Source organism: Hemicordylus capensis, chromosome 3 (assembly GCF_027244095.1).
Source record: "Hemicordylus capensis ecotype Gifberg chromosome 3, rHemCap1.1.pri, whole genome shotgun sequence".
In the NCBI taxonomy this organism is placed as follows: Eukaryota; Metazoa; Chordata; class Lepidosauria; order Squamata; family Cordylidae; genus Hemicordylus; species Hemicordylus capensis.
In genome coordinates, this window is record NC_069659.1 from 5,978,639 (window position 1) to 5,992,462 (window position 13,824).

The window sequence follows — 13,824 nt, forward strand, 5'->3', positions numbered from 1 at the left end:
CAGAAAACTGTCTCCCCTTGCCCTGTTATAGTTATGCCCCTGGTTGTTACCAAGGAAGAAAACTGTGTGCAGCAGGAAAATCTTTCCCCCAAGTCTGCCCCTGCAGTGAGCAGCACCATAAGGCCCAGCCAAGAACCATTGTGAGAGACACAAGAAGATGCTTGATTCTTCCTTCACAGCGCTCTCTGTCTCTCTAGGAGACCTATGATGTGCATGTCAAGATGCCTTTCCTAGGAGCAAAAGCACAAGAAGCTTATTTGGATTCAACAACTTACCACAATGCCAGAAAGAACCCAATAATATAATACTAACATTTAATTATAATAGTGATAAAACTATGTACCATGAAATAAAAAAGTGTCCTGACTCCATTTTCCAAATTAATATATATCTATATAACATGACTAGTTTCATAAAAGATAAATAGTCTCATAAAAATGCCCACTATAAAAATGCCCACTCTGTGACTTGCTGAAGAGATCAAATCCAAGAATATGTCCAACTAGCCGACCCCGCACAGAGCATCAGTGCACTCTTTGGGGTCGGCGGTTACCTCTTCCTGCCCCACCTTCTGCCCCAGTCTCCACTTCCAGGCCCAGCCGCCTCTCCTCCCCACCGCCACTTCTGCCCCCCTTTCTCCCCCCCTCCTGGGCCTTGCCTCCTCGGCTGGGCTGGGCCCACCGCTGCCTCTGGCCTCTGTGGCCAGGCCTGCCACTGCCACGGCGACCAGTCCTCCTGGGTGCGCCTCAGCCAATCAGGCCCATCCGCTGCCCAGCCAATCAGCTGGGCGCTGGGACGCACATTCCAAGGCACCCCCAGGAGAATTACGGTATATATATAGATAGAGATAGGTCATATCTGAAGTATCATGCTGGTATCATGCTATAAACCCTTGGGAGAAGAGTGGATAAATATCACCCATGCAACTGCAGGATATACACTTCTTTATAACTAAGTGTTATTCTGCTTCCGTTGAGGCAGTGAGAGTAAACTCATCCTGATCCTCTGAAGGCTCCTTCTAACTTCAGCCTTATGGGCAGCTGTAGTTATTTATTTATTTATTTATTTATTTGACATATTTGTATATCGCCCAAAACGCAAGTCTCTGGGCGATTTACAACAAAACAATAAAAAGAACAAGTAAAAAGGTTAAAACCTTGCAACCATTTTAAACTTAAAACAATGTTAAAAATATTAAAGCCATCAAACTATTAAAACTGTAATATGGTATATACCAGTACCTTAGAGCAGGTTTACTCTTGAGAAGCTTGCTCTTTGAAGAGAAGTAGAAGAAGAGAGACAGACACGGTTCCGGTGAATTTCCAAGAGCAGAATCCTTAACCACTCCAAAGAGCAGACTGCTGTGTGAAAGCGAAGTTAGCTGCCCTGGGGATAAGGCTTCTACTCCAGAGGGCACCAGAATCAAGCCAGAGAGGCTTAACTAAATGGCATCCAGAGAAATGCACCAGTGAAGAACCCTTTGAGGAAACTGCATTGCAATCAAAAGGGAAGAGGGCAATCCATTTAGCAGTGAGCCCCTGATGGGAAAGTGGAGCATTCAGCCTGAGCTGTTTCTTCTTGGGTTACTGCTTCTGACTTCTTCTTTTTTTCCTTTTCCTTTTCCTTTCTCTCTCTCTCTCTCTCGACAGATCTGGAGTCAAACATTGTATGCAACAACTCAAGTCTTACATCGGTGTTGGAGTCACTGTCCCACGGCACCGAGTCTGTTAGCAAGAACAAAACCAAGTGCAAGGGTCACTTTATGCATTCTTTAGGATTTTGATTTAAAAAAAAAACTTCTAAAGTTTATTTTATAAAAGCCGCTTCCCCACCTCTGCCCCAACCTCTGGCCACCTCCTTTTGTTTTTCTTCCCCTGTTTTGCCCCTCAAAATTGCCCCCCGCCATCACCCCCTGTTGCTGAGCAATACTTACGCTTTCTTCCATCGCCTCTCCCCGTCCTCTCAGTTTGCGATCGCATTTCGCTCTTCTTCAGTCCAGTGTTGCAAACGTCTCCTGCTGTCGTGTGTTACATTCACAGAGTCCATTTTGGTTTTACTAGCAAGAGTGATTGACGTTCAGGGTTACAGAGTGAAAAAGCACAGTGCTGGCAGGCCTATTCCTTCCCATTTCAGTTCCATTTACACATACATATATATCCAGTGTTGTTTCACGTTCCATAACATGATACGAGAAAATTGGTGTCTTCCAGTTAGGCATTGGAGTCAGACTTAGAGTTCATTGTCTGCATTGAAACATGGAGTTCATTTTGTGGTGTGTGTTTTTTAAACAGGAGTAGGCAAGAGGATGAACGACGCATGACACCCTCTTGTGTGGGGAGAAGCCAGAAGGCTGCTCATCATCCAGAGATTTTGCTTGTGTGTGTTTTTAAGTTGTGGGGGAATCTCTCCTGCCCTACCTCTGCACAACGGGAAGAGGAAGAGACAGAGGGGTGGACTGCAAGCTAGCCTAGGAAATGAACAAGGGGCCATCTGCTGCTCTGATGGTAATTCCGCTGTATTGCCAGTTCAGAGGGGAGAGACATGCTAGCACTCGTTCGACAAGCAGGGCAGCTGTAGTGGCAGTGAAAAGGCTTTCCAGGTGTTGGTCTTGACTCACTGCTTCCACAGAGTGCAGTGGGCTGAGGGTGAGACTGAGGAGCTGGTGGCATGGAATGGATGGGATCTGCTTAATGGCCTCCAGACGGAATAAAAATCTGAGCCTCTCAGCCAATGTGCTTTGTCAGTGTGTCTCATCTGGCACATGCTGAAAGTGTCCATGCTTTTTGGATCCAGCCAACAACCCTCATGCATGATGGCCTCACCCCACCGTTTCAGCACAAGCCACCCAAGCAGTTTTCCCAGCATGCCATGCGCTTACGTGAATTGGCCCAAATTTGTGGTGCGTGTGCCAGGAGATGGGTGCACTGCTGCTTCTTCGTGCCAACCCGGGTGAATTCAGTTCACCTCTCTAGCCTTACCAGTGGTTAGTGGAACATCCCTGCTGGACAGAAGACGGAGAGGCAATTGGTTTCATTTTCATTTCTGAAGTCCAACATAATTCAATGGGAAGGTGTCCTCCTACTTACAGCAAAGGTCAACATGGCGGAAGGACGAGAGTTCTCCCTGCTAGGGCACACCAGGGCAAGCAAGGGTGAAATGTCTGATAGCTCAAACCAGAGAGAGTGTCAGGAGACCACATCTGCTGAAAACGAGCCCGGGCTGGCCATCCCGATCTGCAGCCTGGCTCCTAGCTAACTTGTCGCGATGGCAAGTCTGATGGCTTCTGACAAACTGTGTTCTGGAAAGAGCTTTAATCTGAGCAGGGCTCCTTTCTGCTGCTCCTGCGACTAGCCAGGCTAAAAGGCATTGGCCAGAAGCAGAACAGTTTGGGTAGAAAACTGCCAGTAAATGGCAGGGCAGAGCTGAAATCACCCCTGGCATCTGTGGGGATGGCTTATGGCACGTTCCCAGTATTTTAGACAACTGGGTCACTTTTTGGTTGCAGGCATATTCTCGGTGAGTTGTGGCTGGTTTCTGAAGAGCCAGAATCCTGACTGTGGGGCAACTCAGTACCTAGGTGCTGTCAGTGTCGGATCCTGACACCCACCATGATGACAGGCTGCAGGTAGCTGGAAGCAGAGCAGAGGCAGCGGGCTGGATGGCGGCCAGAAGCCAACGCCAGCGGCTGAAGCCGAGTGCAGGGCCCCAGGGCCAGCAGGAGGGAGGCACAGGCTGCAGAACCGACCAGGAAGGGGCAGGAGACCGGATGGGAAGTGCAAAGGGGCAGACGAGGGGCTCCCTCAACAACAAATGACTAGATTTTGGCAAGCAAAACAGGATTGCTTGGTATGACCCGATGAGGGTGCTGGTCCATGGTTGCTGCATTCTGACTTGAGTTGCCTGCAGCCCTTTCTGCTGACCAGCTGCCTTGGTAAGCCAGGGAATGAGGTCAGTTTCTGATCAGCAAGGCTCCCACTTCGAGTCCTGTGGCATCTTCCGCTGCCCATGGCCAGCTAGTGGCCTTGGGGAACTTCACAAGTTAGACAAGATGGTGGCAGGCATTCCCTGCCCCCAGCGACTGGCACTCGGCTTCCATCTCTGAGCAGGGAGGCTGTTTCTCGCTGACGTAGCCCCTGACAGAAGTGGCCATTGCAACATCCTGTGGCAGTGGATGCTGTCGATACTGGCCCCTATCCCAAACAGAGTGGAGTGGATTTAAGCCAACAAAAGTAGGATTTCATTGCTTTGTTCTCAGACAGGAAGGACCATCGAGCTAAAGAAGAGAGTGGCAGACAGATCTGAAATTGCGCTTTCCAAGTAGCAGGAGTGGAGTGTGGATGTCGGAGAGATAAAGGGAGCCTCCCTACCCCCGTATCCCTACGGTGCTTTGTGACTGCCATGTGTTACGCTGTCTATGGTGGTGTTTCATTGGTGATCAGATCTTTGTCCTGGGCATCCCAGAAGGATGTGGTAGGTAAAGTCGGTTGTGAGAGTTTTCCCAGGCGGTGCCTTTTTAGTCCCTAAAGCCCTTTTGGAAATGGTCAATGCAGTATCGAGAGAGGGCAGCACTTTTTAAACAGAGTGTATATCCTGATCATGGTGGCTGTTCCATTCCATGTACAGGCTTGGGAAATTTAGCCGCCCCCCCCAAAAAAAAGTCATTTGTCAAACCGCTCTGTGTCATCATTCTGAATCCCCACACTGGAGTAAAATTCTCTGTGCTCCTCCCCCAGCCCCCCCACAAGCTGTACCAAAAGGGGCCAGCTGTCAGCCTCTTCAGGCCAGCTCCATAATGAAGCTGTTGCACCATCCCTGAGGCACCTCTCCACAAAGAGGTCATAGGAATGTCTACCATTGGGATGGCGGGATTGGACGGCTGGGAGGCAGCCCTCCGGTCATGGCTGCTTGCATCCTCCTCAACCGCCTGGCATAGGATTTTGACCCTTTTTTGTGCAAAGGAAATGCGTCCCTGGCACTGGTGGTTGCTTCTGGAGCACATTCTGCTATGTAGCAACGGACTTGACCATTCCCTGCCCAAACGGGTGCTCTGCAAAGTGAGTATGGCTGGAAAGGAGAATGACCTGTGCTCAGTGGCCCAGTGTGCTTCATGGCTGAACCAAGGGAGGAGCTTGCCTCCCCTGGGTCAAAGGGTGGGCAGTGGCCTTTCACGAGCGCGGCAGATGTGGTCTCCTCTCCTGAGATTGACCTCTGCCCAAGAAAGCCTGTGCAAGGTCAGAAAACCGACCTGACAACCCGTTCCGCTGTCTAGGCAGCGAGCATGCAAGCAGCATGCTGGTCGTGCGCAGGTTGTTCACAGCGGGGGTGATCTGTTTCCTTTTAGCAATGCCCTCCCCCCCCCCACCGGTGTGTGTACTCCTTTAATTGCTCATCTTCTGGCAGTTCTGGGCAGGAGCTCTGGGGCGCTGTAACCCGGCCTTATGAAGGCAGTTTGAAGTAATTGGGATCCAATGTTTAATAGTGCAAGTAATCTTGGGAGCTCTGTTTGTATATAGCTGTATAGTAAATCCTTTAAAATTTGACTGGAAGGCAGTTGGAAGGAGGAAGCCGAAGGTTGAGAAGTGGTTGGCGGGGGGCAGCAGCGGGCCGTGGGGTGGCTTGTGCCGTTGGACGGGGGAGGATGTTTGAGGTGAGGCTGGTTGCGGAGCTGGTGGAAAGAGGTGGCCGTCTGAGAGCAATGCCTTTTGCTGCTTCTGTTGGGGCTGTGTTGTGTTGTTGTCGTCATTATTATTATTATTTGTACATTTCAAGACTCCATCATTCATTGACAGAGACTAATACCCCTCACCCCATGAATAAGGAAACTGAGAAAGCATTGTAACAACCCCTACCAATGCTGGTTCCTGCTCTTGACTTGACCCCACAGATACCCTCGCTTTAAAACATGTGCTGTGATGCAAGCCTTGGAAACGCAAAGAATGCATAGTTTTTGTTTCACTGGCCCAAACCCACGTTGAAGAACCTTGGAGGTGCCTCCCCAGCGGCAACTCCAGGAAAACTGAACTGTGTGTACCGAGTATTTGCTCCTGTATTTTATGAACCATAATAACCTAGTCAGGTTTTTTTTGTTGGTTTTGTTTTGTTTTGTTTTGTTTTTGCAGTTCAGATATGTAATTTAAAAGGCGCTTTTTACCATAAGTGTTATTTAAGTTTTCGTTTTTAATGATTGATGTTTATTATTCTTCACTAGAGGAACTTTATGGCTGAACTGGCTGGAAGCTTCTCTGAGCTCCAGGAAGCACTTCAGAACACAAGTCTGTGGGCTTTCGGTGATGCACAGGAGTTGGGTGCCTCCCCCTCCCCCCTTTCAAAGTGCTAAGACTATAAAACAAAACACTAAGTTGGCCAAGACGCAATTGACTCCACTGAGACAGCCATTCCTTGATGTGCACTGTGTGAATTCAGAAGACTGGATTTTTCATGTGTGGTGATTGCAGTTATCACAGAGATGGCTGTGGTCATTAGACTCACTGTGGTATAATCCTGAGGGGTTCAGGTCATCAGGAAGGAATCCCCCATGTGGTCACTGTTAATGTCACCACATGGCCATCTGAATTCAATTATTGTAGACCCAGTCCACTCAAAATACCCTCCCCACCACCACTACCACTCTGGGCCTTTCCAGACGCCCCCAAACTCTGCATATTTGATTTTAGTGGGATTCTGTCGCTTGCCCCAGTCACGTGGTATTGGTGCTGTTGCCCATCTGTGTGTGACACATGGAGTCTAAACGCTAGAAAACATTACAGTAAATGCGGCGGTGTTGGTGGTCAGATTTCCCCAGCAAAAGTTGGGTTGCATTTTGAGTGCTAGGAACATTTGAGTGCCTTGCCACAAAAGCAGTCCCATGAAGAAAGACATCTGAATCCTCTGTAGCAACTGATCTAACAACTGTGCATGTTTCACATGGCCATGTGCACACCCTCAAAGGAACTCTGCAAAAGCACTCACGTTAAATTGAGTGATGTTCTGGGTTCTAGTTCCACATGTGCATAGATCCACAGTCCTCTGCGCGTGCCCAGAGGACTCTCGTTCTGAGCTGTGGTGGAGCACAGCAGCTGCCTTGCTGGATTACAGCTGGTGGGAATGTACTGGTGGTGAATCCTGGAGGAACAGCTGAATGGCCTTTTTGAGCACTCCTGCAGCTTTGTAGCCATTTCTTTTGAAGAGATTCATCTCATTTGCTCTCGTGCCATAAATAATTTTGTTCAGGTGAAGTTAAATCTTTGCTCGTGTGCTCTCTCTAATTATTATTATTAAAACAGACAAAAAACCCAACTCCGAGCTAGAAAATCCCTCTTAGAGAGTTACGGAACAAATCCACCAGCCTAAACCAGCAACAAGGACCACGGGGTATCATGCGATTGCCTTTTTAAAATCTCCTAGGCTGTTCTAAGTGCAGACAGCAGTTTCACTCTGCTTCACGGGACAGAGAAGAAATTCTGGGACAGGGGAAAGGCCGGTGTCTCGTATGTTAAATCCAGTTTACATTTTTCATCTTACACTCGCCAGTGCTTTGTGGGACCATTCTGGTATGACCGCAGTTTGCCGTGCCAAATTGGGTGTTGACATTCCTTTAAAATTTGGATTGTGTCTGTTCTCACAGTGTTTTTAGGGCTTTGAATCTGCACTTGCTCAAGCACATGAGTGCTCAAAGTGACCTCTGATTATCCGCTCAGTTGGTAGGATCTGGGCAGAATCAAGTCTTTTAGCTGGATAATTTTCCTGCCATGTGCTATGGGACTCCTTTAAGTCATCTTCAACAGAGTAATGCTTTGTGACAACCTGTTTATCACAGTTGTATTCCACCCTTCCTCCAAGGTGCTCAGAGTGGTGTATATGGGGAATTGTCTTAATTCTGTCTCACAACAACCCTGTGAGGTAGGTTAGACTGAGAGATGGTGACTAGCCCAATATATATTCTATTGCTGAGTAGGGATTTGAACCCAGGTTTCCCCAATTTTGCACTCTTATCTACCGCACCACACTTACTCTCCACTGACTGACAAAAAACACACCACACAAGATTGTTCTAGTTAGCGATGCCACTTCTGGATATAAAGTTTCTGTATCTTTTTAAGGGCTCTGTCTGGATCAGCACGGCTGGCCTAGGTGTTCTCATAGTGATTCAGCAAGGCAGAGCTGTGTGGGGTAGCTGAATGGTTTAAACCATGGATACTCAAACGTGGGTCCCCAGATGTTGGGCTGCAGCCAGTGTTGCTCCTAACAGGGATTCCCAGATGTTGTTGACTACATCTCCTCGAATCCCTAGCTGCAACAGCTTTTGCTTGGGGATTATGGGAGTTGTGGTCAACAACATCTGGGAATCCCTGTTAGAGGGAACACTGGCTACAACACCCATCATCCCCTGCTGCAATGGCCAGAGAGAAGCCCTGGTTTAAAGACTAGGTTGAAAGAAGCCAAGCCTATGTATGCTTCTGCTTGATCTTGGAGCCTTAAAGGCCAATCCTCAGTAAAGACACTTACAGGCAGCACCGGGACAGCTAAGATTCATGGCAGTTTTTGCTGTGGCTCCAGGTTGTCTGAGGTGCCAGATCTTTGTTTCGATACTTCATAGTCACATTCACAAGAAGCATCATACGGCCCATATGGAAGCCAAGACTGGAGCTTGTTACCAGTGTAAGCATCTTTTGGATTTGAGGTATCAGATTTGTTTCTGAAGTTTTCTACTGGAGCTGGCCGTAGTACATAAGAGCCCTATACCGCAGGGCAATGTTTGTGCTGTAGTCCAGGGAAGCTCCTTCAGTACAAAATATTGCTGTTTGGAAAAATGGGGGCCCCTGCAGCCGCAACACAGGGGTGGAGGGGGAAGGGATGAGAATGGCGGGCAACACATGAGAGCGAAGTGTGCACTTACTGTGAAAAGGTGGAGTGTCCAGAAAGAGCCTCAGAAACCAGAAGGCTCCTTCTACCACTTGCTTTTGCGATATCCAGAGAAGAGCCTCCTCGGTCCTACTGATGGGGGTCAGGGGTTGGCCAGCTGTCATATATGTGGACTGTGGACAGTCCAGGGCCAGCCTATTAGTGAACACAGCAAGAAACAGAGTAATGGTGGGCTGCTGTGGAGTAGCATAAGTGAGACTCCGAACTGACAGGCTTCACTTTCCCCTGGATGTTCTTCTGTTGAGGCTTCTTCCCTCTCCCCTGCCTGGTAACATCCTAACTTTGAAAGTTAGTTTCATGTTTTGCTTACGCAAATAGCAGAATTTGAAACCAGTTCCCCTCACTTCAGTAGTGATCAGCTGTGGCTGCCATTAAAAATATAGACAGTCCTTTAACACCCCTAAGCTTCATTCAGATTTGATAACACATGACAAAGAAATTCTGTTCCTGGGATGTAAAACTTTATGTGGGTAGGGAGACGCAAGGGGTTCTGGGGTTTTAATTTTTTTAGATTTAATTACAAACTCAGCAGGTTGGATAACCTGGTTTTTAAATTGTATTAAAAATTCAGCAAAAACACACACACCACAACAATTAGAAAAAAAAGTCTTCCAAGTTTTAAATCCAATAACTTAATGAGCAAGAGCACCAAGCCTTTGAGTGTGAATCAGAAAGCCCCACAGCCTCCACTTGTGAATATGAAGTGTAAATCTGTGTTACTATGATTATGATTTTGTTCTGAGGATCAATTAGTGATTTCCCTGACAGATTTAAGCCAAGAGTTTGTAACTGTATGATATTTACTGTAAGATGTAGAACATTGGATAACTATTAAAATGTTTCCAAAAAATCAGCCGTGTGTGTGTGTGAACACTTTAAAATGTAGTTTAAAAATCTTCTATCTATATATATAATTCTCTAAGATGTACCTGTGGCTAATCCCATGCGTGGCAGCTCTCGTGAGAGTTCACTAGTGAGGGGACAGGGGAGAGGAAAGCAGCAGTGGGAAACATAAGGCCAACAGACAAGCTAGTGAACAGGTAGGTGGGTGGGTGGGGAGAGAAAGCGGCAGGAGGGGGCGGGGGAGAGAAAGCAACATCAGCAGTGGAGGGGAGAGAAAGTGGGCTGCCGGGAAAGGTGGATGCCCAGAGAGAGAAAACATTGGAGCGGGGAAGAAGGAAGAGGAGGGGGGAGGGCTGAGAACGAGGGGCCAAGAACGAGGGAGGGGGCCGAGAATGAGGGAGAACTAGAGGTGCAGATGCTCTGTGCCCGGGCCCGTGAGTATATATTAAATCTCCTAGTCCTGTTTTGTGCATTCTGGAGGCACAAATCTCTTAAGTGTGTGGCGGACATTTGTGGCTCCAGAGACAAAATGGAGCTCTCTAGAGCAGGGTTTCTTAACCTTGGGCCTCCAGATGTTGTTGGACTACAACTCCCATCATCCCCAGACATGGCCTTTGTGGATGAGGATGATGGGAGTTGTAGTCCAACAACATCTGGGGGCCCGAGGTTAAGAAATCCTGCTCTAGAGGCTTTGCACGACGTCTACATGAAACCTGTCTCTTCTCTCTCACCCCTGTGGCCTTACCATGGTTAACAGTTATAAATAAGTGTATTGCATAACACTTGCTTAATACCATCTATAACACTTGACCACAGATTTGGTAATGCCAATGCAGGTTTTAGCCAGTCAGGAGGTTGCCTCAGATGAACAGCAAAGTGTCTTTCGGAGACATTTTTCACATCTCTGGTCTCAGAGATATGTTGAGTGACTGCTCAGGTCTTGCCAGGCACTGCTTAAGCATACGTCTGTGTCTGCCGCTGCTTCATCATGCTGTTCTTTCACCGTTGGGTTCTCTGGTCAGATCTACCAAGCCGGGTCTAGGCCATTCCCCTCTCTACTCAAGGTGCCGGACTACATTAGATGCCAGCAAGGCTGCAGAAAGGCATGCTGCCCTCACAGCTTCAACTGTATCTACCTCTCCCCTTCAGTATCCTCAACCCAGCACAGGCCTGTAGTCCTCTGCAAACAGAGAGCTGATTGTCCTGTACGTGATCAGTCTGTGGAATCACATTATCCTGGGGCAAGTCAGTTTTTATTAAATCCAGCAAAGACCTGCGATTGTGCCAAAGAGACAACCCAGTAGGTGTTTGGGTAGTTGGCATGTGCACAGCGTTCATATCTGCCAGTAGAAAGTTACAGGGCTGACTGCTGAGAACAGCTGGAGTCCTTAAGGGACGTTTTATCGTTTGGATAAAGTGTTCTCCTAAACAGGATGATATGCTGCAGGTGTTGCTTGCTTAATTCCATTGTTTACATGAAGGTTTGGAATCCTGCTGATAAGAAAATGAGGGTGTTTTGTGCACACATCGCCGTCACACTGGAAAAGTTAGGGTTGCCGCGTCCTCCTCTTAAAATAATGTCGACTTTACACTTCAAAATGAATTAAGGACTTTACTTTGCAGGCACAAAAGTGGCACCGTCTTTTTTAAAAAGTGGAGCTTAGAACAGATTGAACTGTAGGCTTCTCTAAGCAAAGAACCAGAAGCTCGCAGCAGTGCCTGTAGGTAGAACCTGCCTCTTTACTCCATAGTAAAAGAATTAGTTAGGAGCCAGAGGTGGAGCGACAATCACCACAGAACAGTCCAAAGCTGGCCATGACTGCCTACTGTCATTTAAGAACCTAGGAAGCTGCCTTATATCCAGCTGGACCATTGGTCCATCTAGCTAAGTTTTGTCTACACTGACTGGCAGCGGCCTCTCCAAGGTTTCAGGTAAGGTGTCTCAGCCCTACCTGGAGATATTGCCAAGGAGTTAACCGGGAACCTTCTGCATGCTAGCATGCAGGTGCTCTTTTACTGAGCTATGGACCCATCCCCCAAGGGGAATACCTTTCAGCCCTCACATGTAGTCATCCAAATGCAAACCAAGGTGGGCCCTGCTTAGCAAAGGGGACAATTCATGCTATTGCAAGACCAGCTCTCCTCCACAGACAGGAAGCAATTAAATCACGTCCTTCAACTGCAGGCTCATCTGGGATTTGAACCTGGCACCTCCTGCACCTAAAGTCAGACTCCTACTCATGGACCAGCCAGCATCTGGAGCTGCTGCGGAGAGGGAGAGGAAGGAGCCCCTTTCAGGTCCTCCCCCTGCCCCCAACATCTTAGCCATTTTCCACAGGGGCAGATTTACACTGGTCTGCTGCTTTAACCAACACTTTAGTTGGTGTGGGGATGGCTTCCAGGTCAGCTGCATGGCTGCAGAGCCGCTCCTGGGCTGTGGGATGCACTCCCGGCAGAAATCCATAATTTGAGCTCATTACTGGCCTTCAGCAGAGCCCTTAAGACCGATCTTGTTTGGCCTGGCCTTCCAGGGTTTTTAATTTGTTGTAAATTGTTTTTAACTGCTGCAAGTGTTTGACCTGGATCTTTTAAAACGGTTAATTAGTTTTATGCCATTTTTATAGTTCTGATTTTAATTGTTTTGTTTTTACTTTGCTGTCAACCGCCCTGAGCCATTTTTGGAAGGGCAGTATATAAATTGAATGAATGAATGAATACAACTCCCATCATCCCCAGCTACAATGACCAAAGCCCACGGTGGCTGAGGGTGGTGGAGTTGTAGTCCCACATCTGGGGATGCAAGCTTGAGAATCCATGGCTACAAGTAACAGCTATTCCAGCTGTTGTGAGCTAGCTTTAAGGTGAACTCGGGGAGCTATTGCCCGGCAACATCTGGAGACCCACGTTTAAGAACCCTGGGGTGGAGGTAGAAAGTTCTTCCAGCTGTCGTCATGCCCTGGCTTTCAGGTGAACTTGATTGATGGCCAGTCCAAGAGAGGTACGAGGCCAATAGCTTTTAATCCAACAGCCCTGGTCCCCCTGAGCGTGCAGCACGAAGTTAAATTACCGCTCTGGCTGTTCTCCATCATTGTTCTTGGGAATGCAGCTTCCTCTTTCTGCTGGTTGCACTTATGAAATGCAAATTGCTCTGCTGCCCAGCTCCAGAGGTTCGGAAGGAAAATACCCCTTTAACAGAGTCACTGTTTCAGCAAAGGTTTTGGTACATCAAACTGCAAAGGTGGTGGGATGTCTCTACCCCCCCCCCCCACACACACACACCCCATATAGTTCAGCAATGCAGGCACTTTCTTCCCAAGGCGGTGGGGTGGGGAGAAGCAGGGAAGAACCGCTGCCTCTGATAACAGGAGTTTCCATTCCGCTGTTCAAGGGCATCCATCTTGTCGCTGGTGTTAAATCTGCTGCTCCTGCTGTGGTGTTTCTGGAGGCAGAGAGACCAGCAGCTCTGCAGTTCGTGGCGGTTGGGTTGGGTTTGCTTGCTCTGAGCTAGCAGACCGAGAGACCCACAGGAGCCCTCCGGAGGTTTCGCGTGGAACAGACTAAATACCAAGTAAAGTCATACAAAGATAATTACTTTCTATTTTTGGAATTCCATGCTGTCAATCCAGTATCTGAAGGTGAGCGTGTGGGAAGCTGTAAAAGCAACCTCAGAAATACCGCCGTTCAGACAATAAAGCCAGTACCTATCTAGGACGGAGCACAGGAATCCAAACGGAATTTCTGCTTATTGTTAGTTTAAACAGTCTGCTGGGCACGTAAAAACGGAAATGTAGCTGTTTGGTGATCCACGCAGCTGCCATCCTGCCTAGATCAGTTTGTCTTGCTTACTTACCTACACCATCTTCTCATGCCTGGGCATTGTACTGGCCATAGCTCAGTGGCAGAACATTTGCTTTGCACGCAGAAGGTCTCAGGTTCAATCCCTGGCAGCACCTCCAGCATATTTCAGGCTGGAAGCGACTCTTGCCTGAGACCTTGGCGAAGCCGCTGCCAGTCAGTGTAGACAATGCTGAGCTAGATAGACCAAGCACCAGACTCAGT

The 13,824-nt window shown here is 48.1% G+C and overlaps 1 protein-coding gene across 6 annotated transcripts in view; it reads left to right on the forward strand.

Moving 5' to 3' along the window:
• Positions 1-9,775, forward strand: part of FAM168A (family with sequence similarity 168 member A) — a 222,317-nt gene extending 212,542 nt beyond the window's left edge. For all 6 annotated transcript variants that reach the window (XM_053305961.1, XM_053305959.1, XM_053305964.1 and 3 more), the window contains one exon: positions 1,650-9,775. The gene's annotated coding sequence lies outside the window, so the exon portion shown is untranslated. The remainder of the gene's footprint in view (positions 1-1,649) is intronic.
• Positions 9,776-13,824: the final 4,049 nt, after the last annotated feature.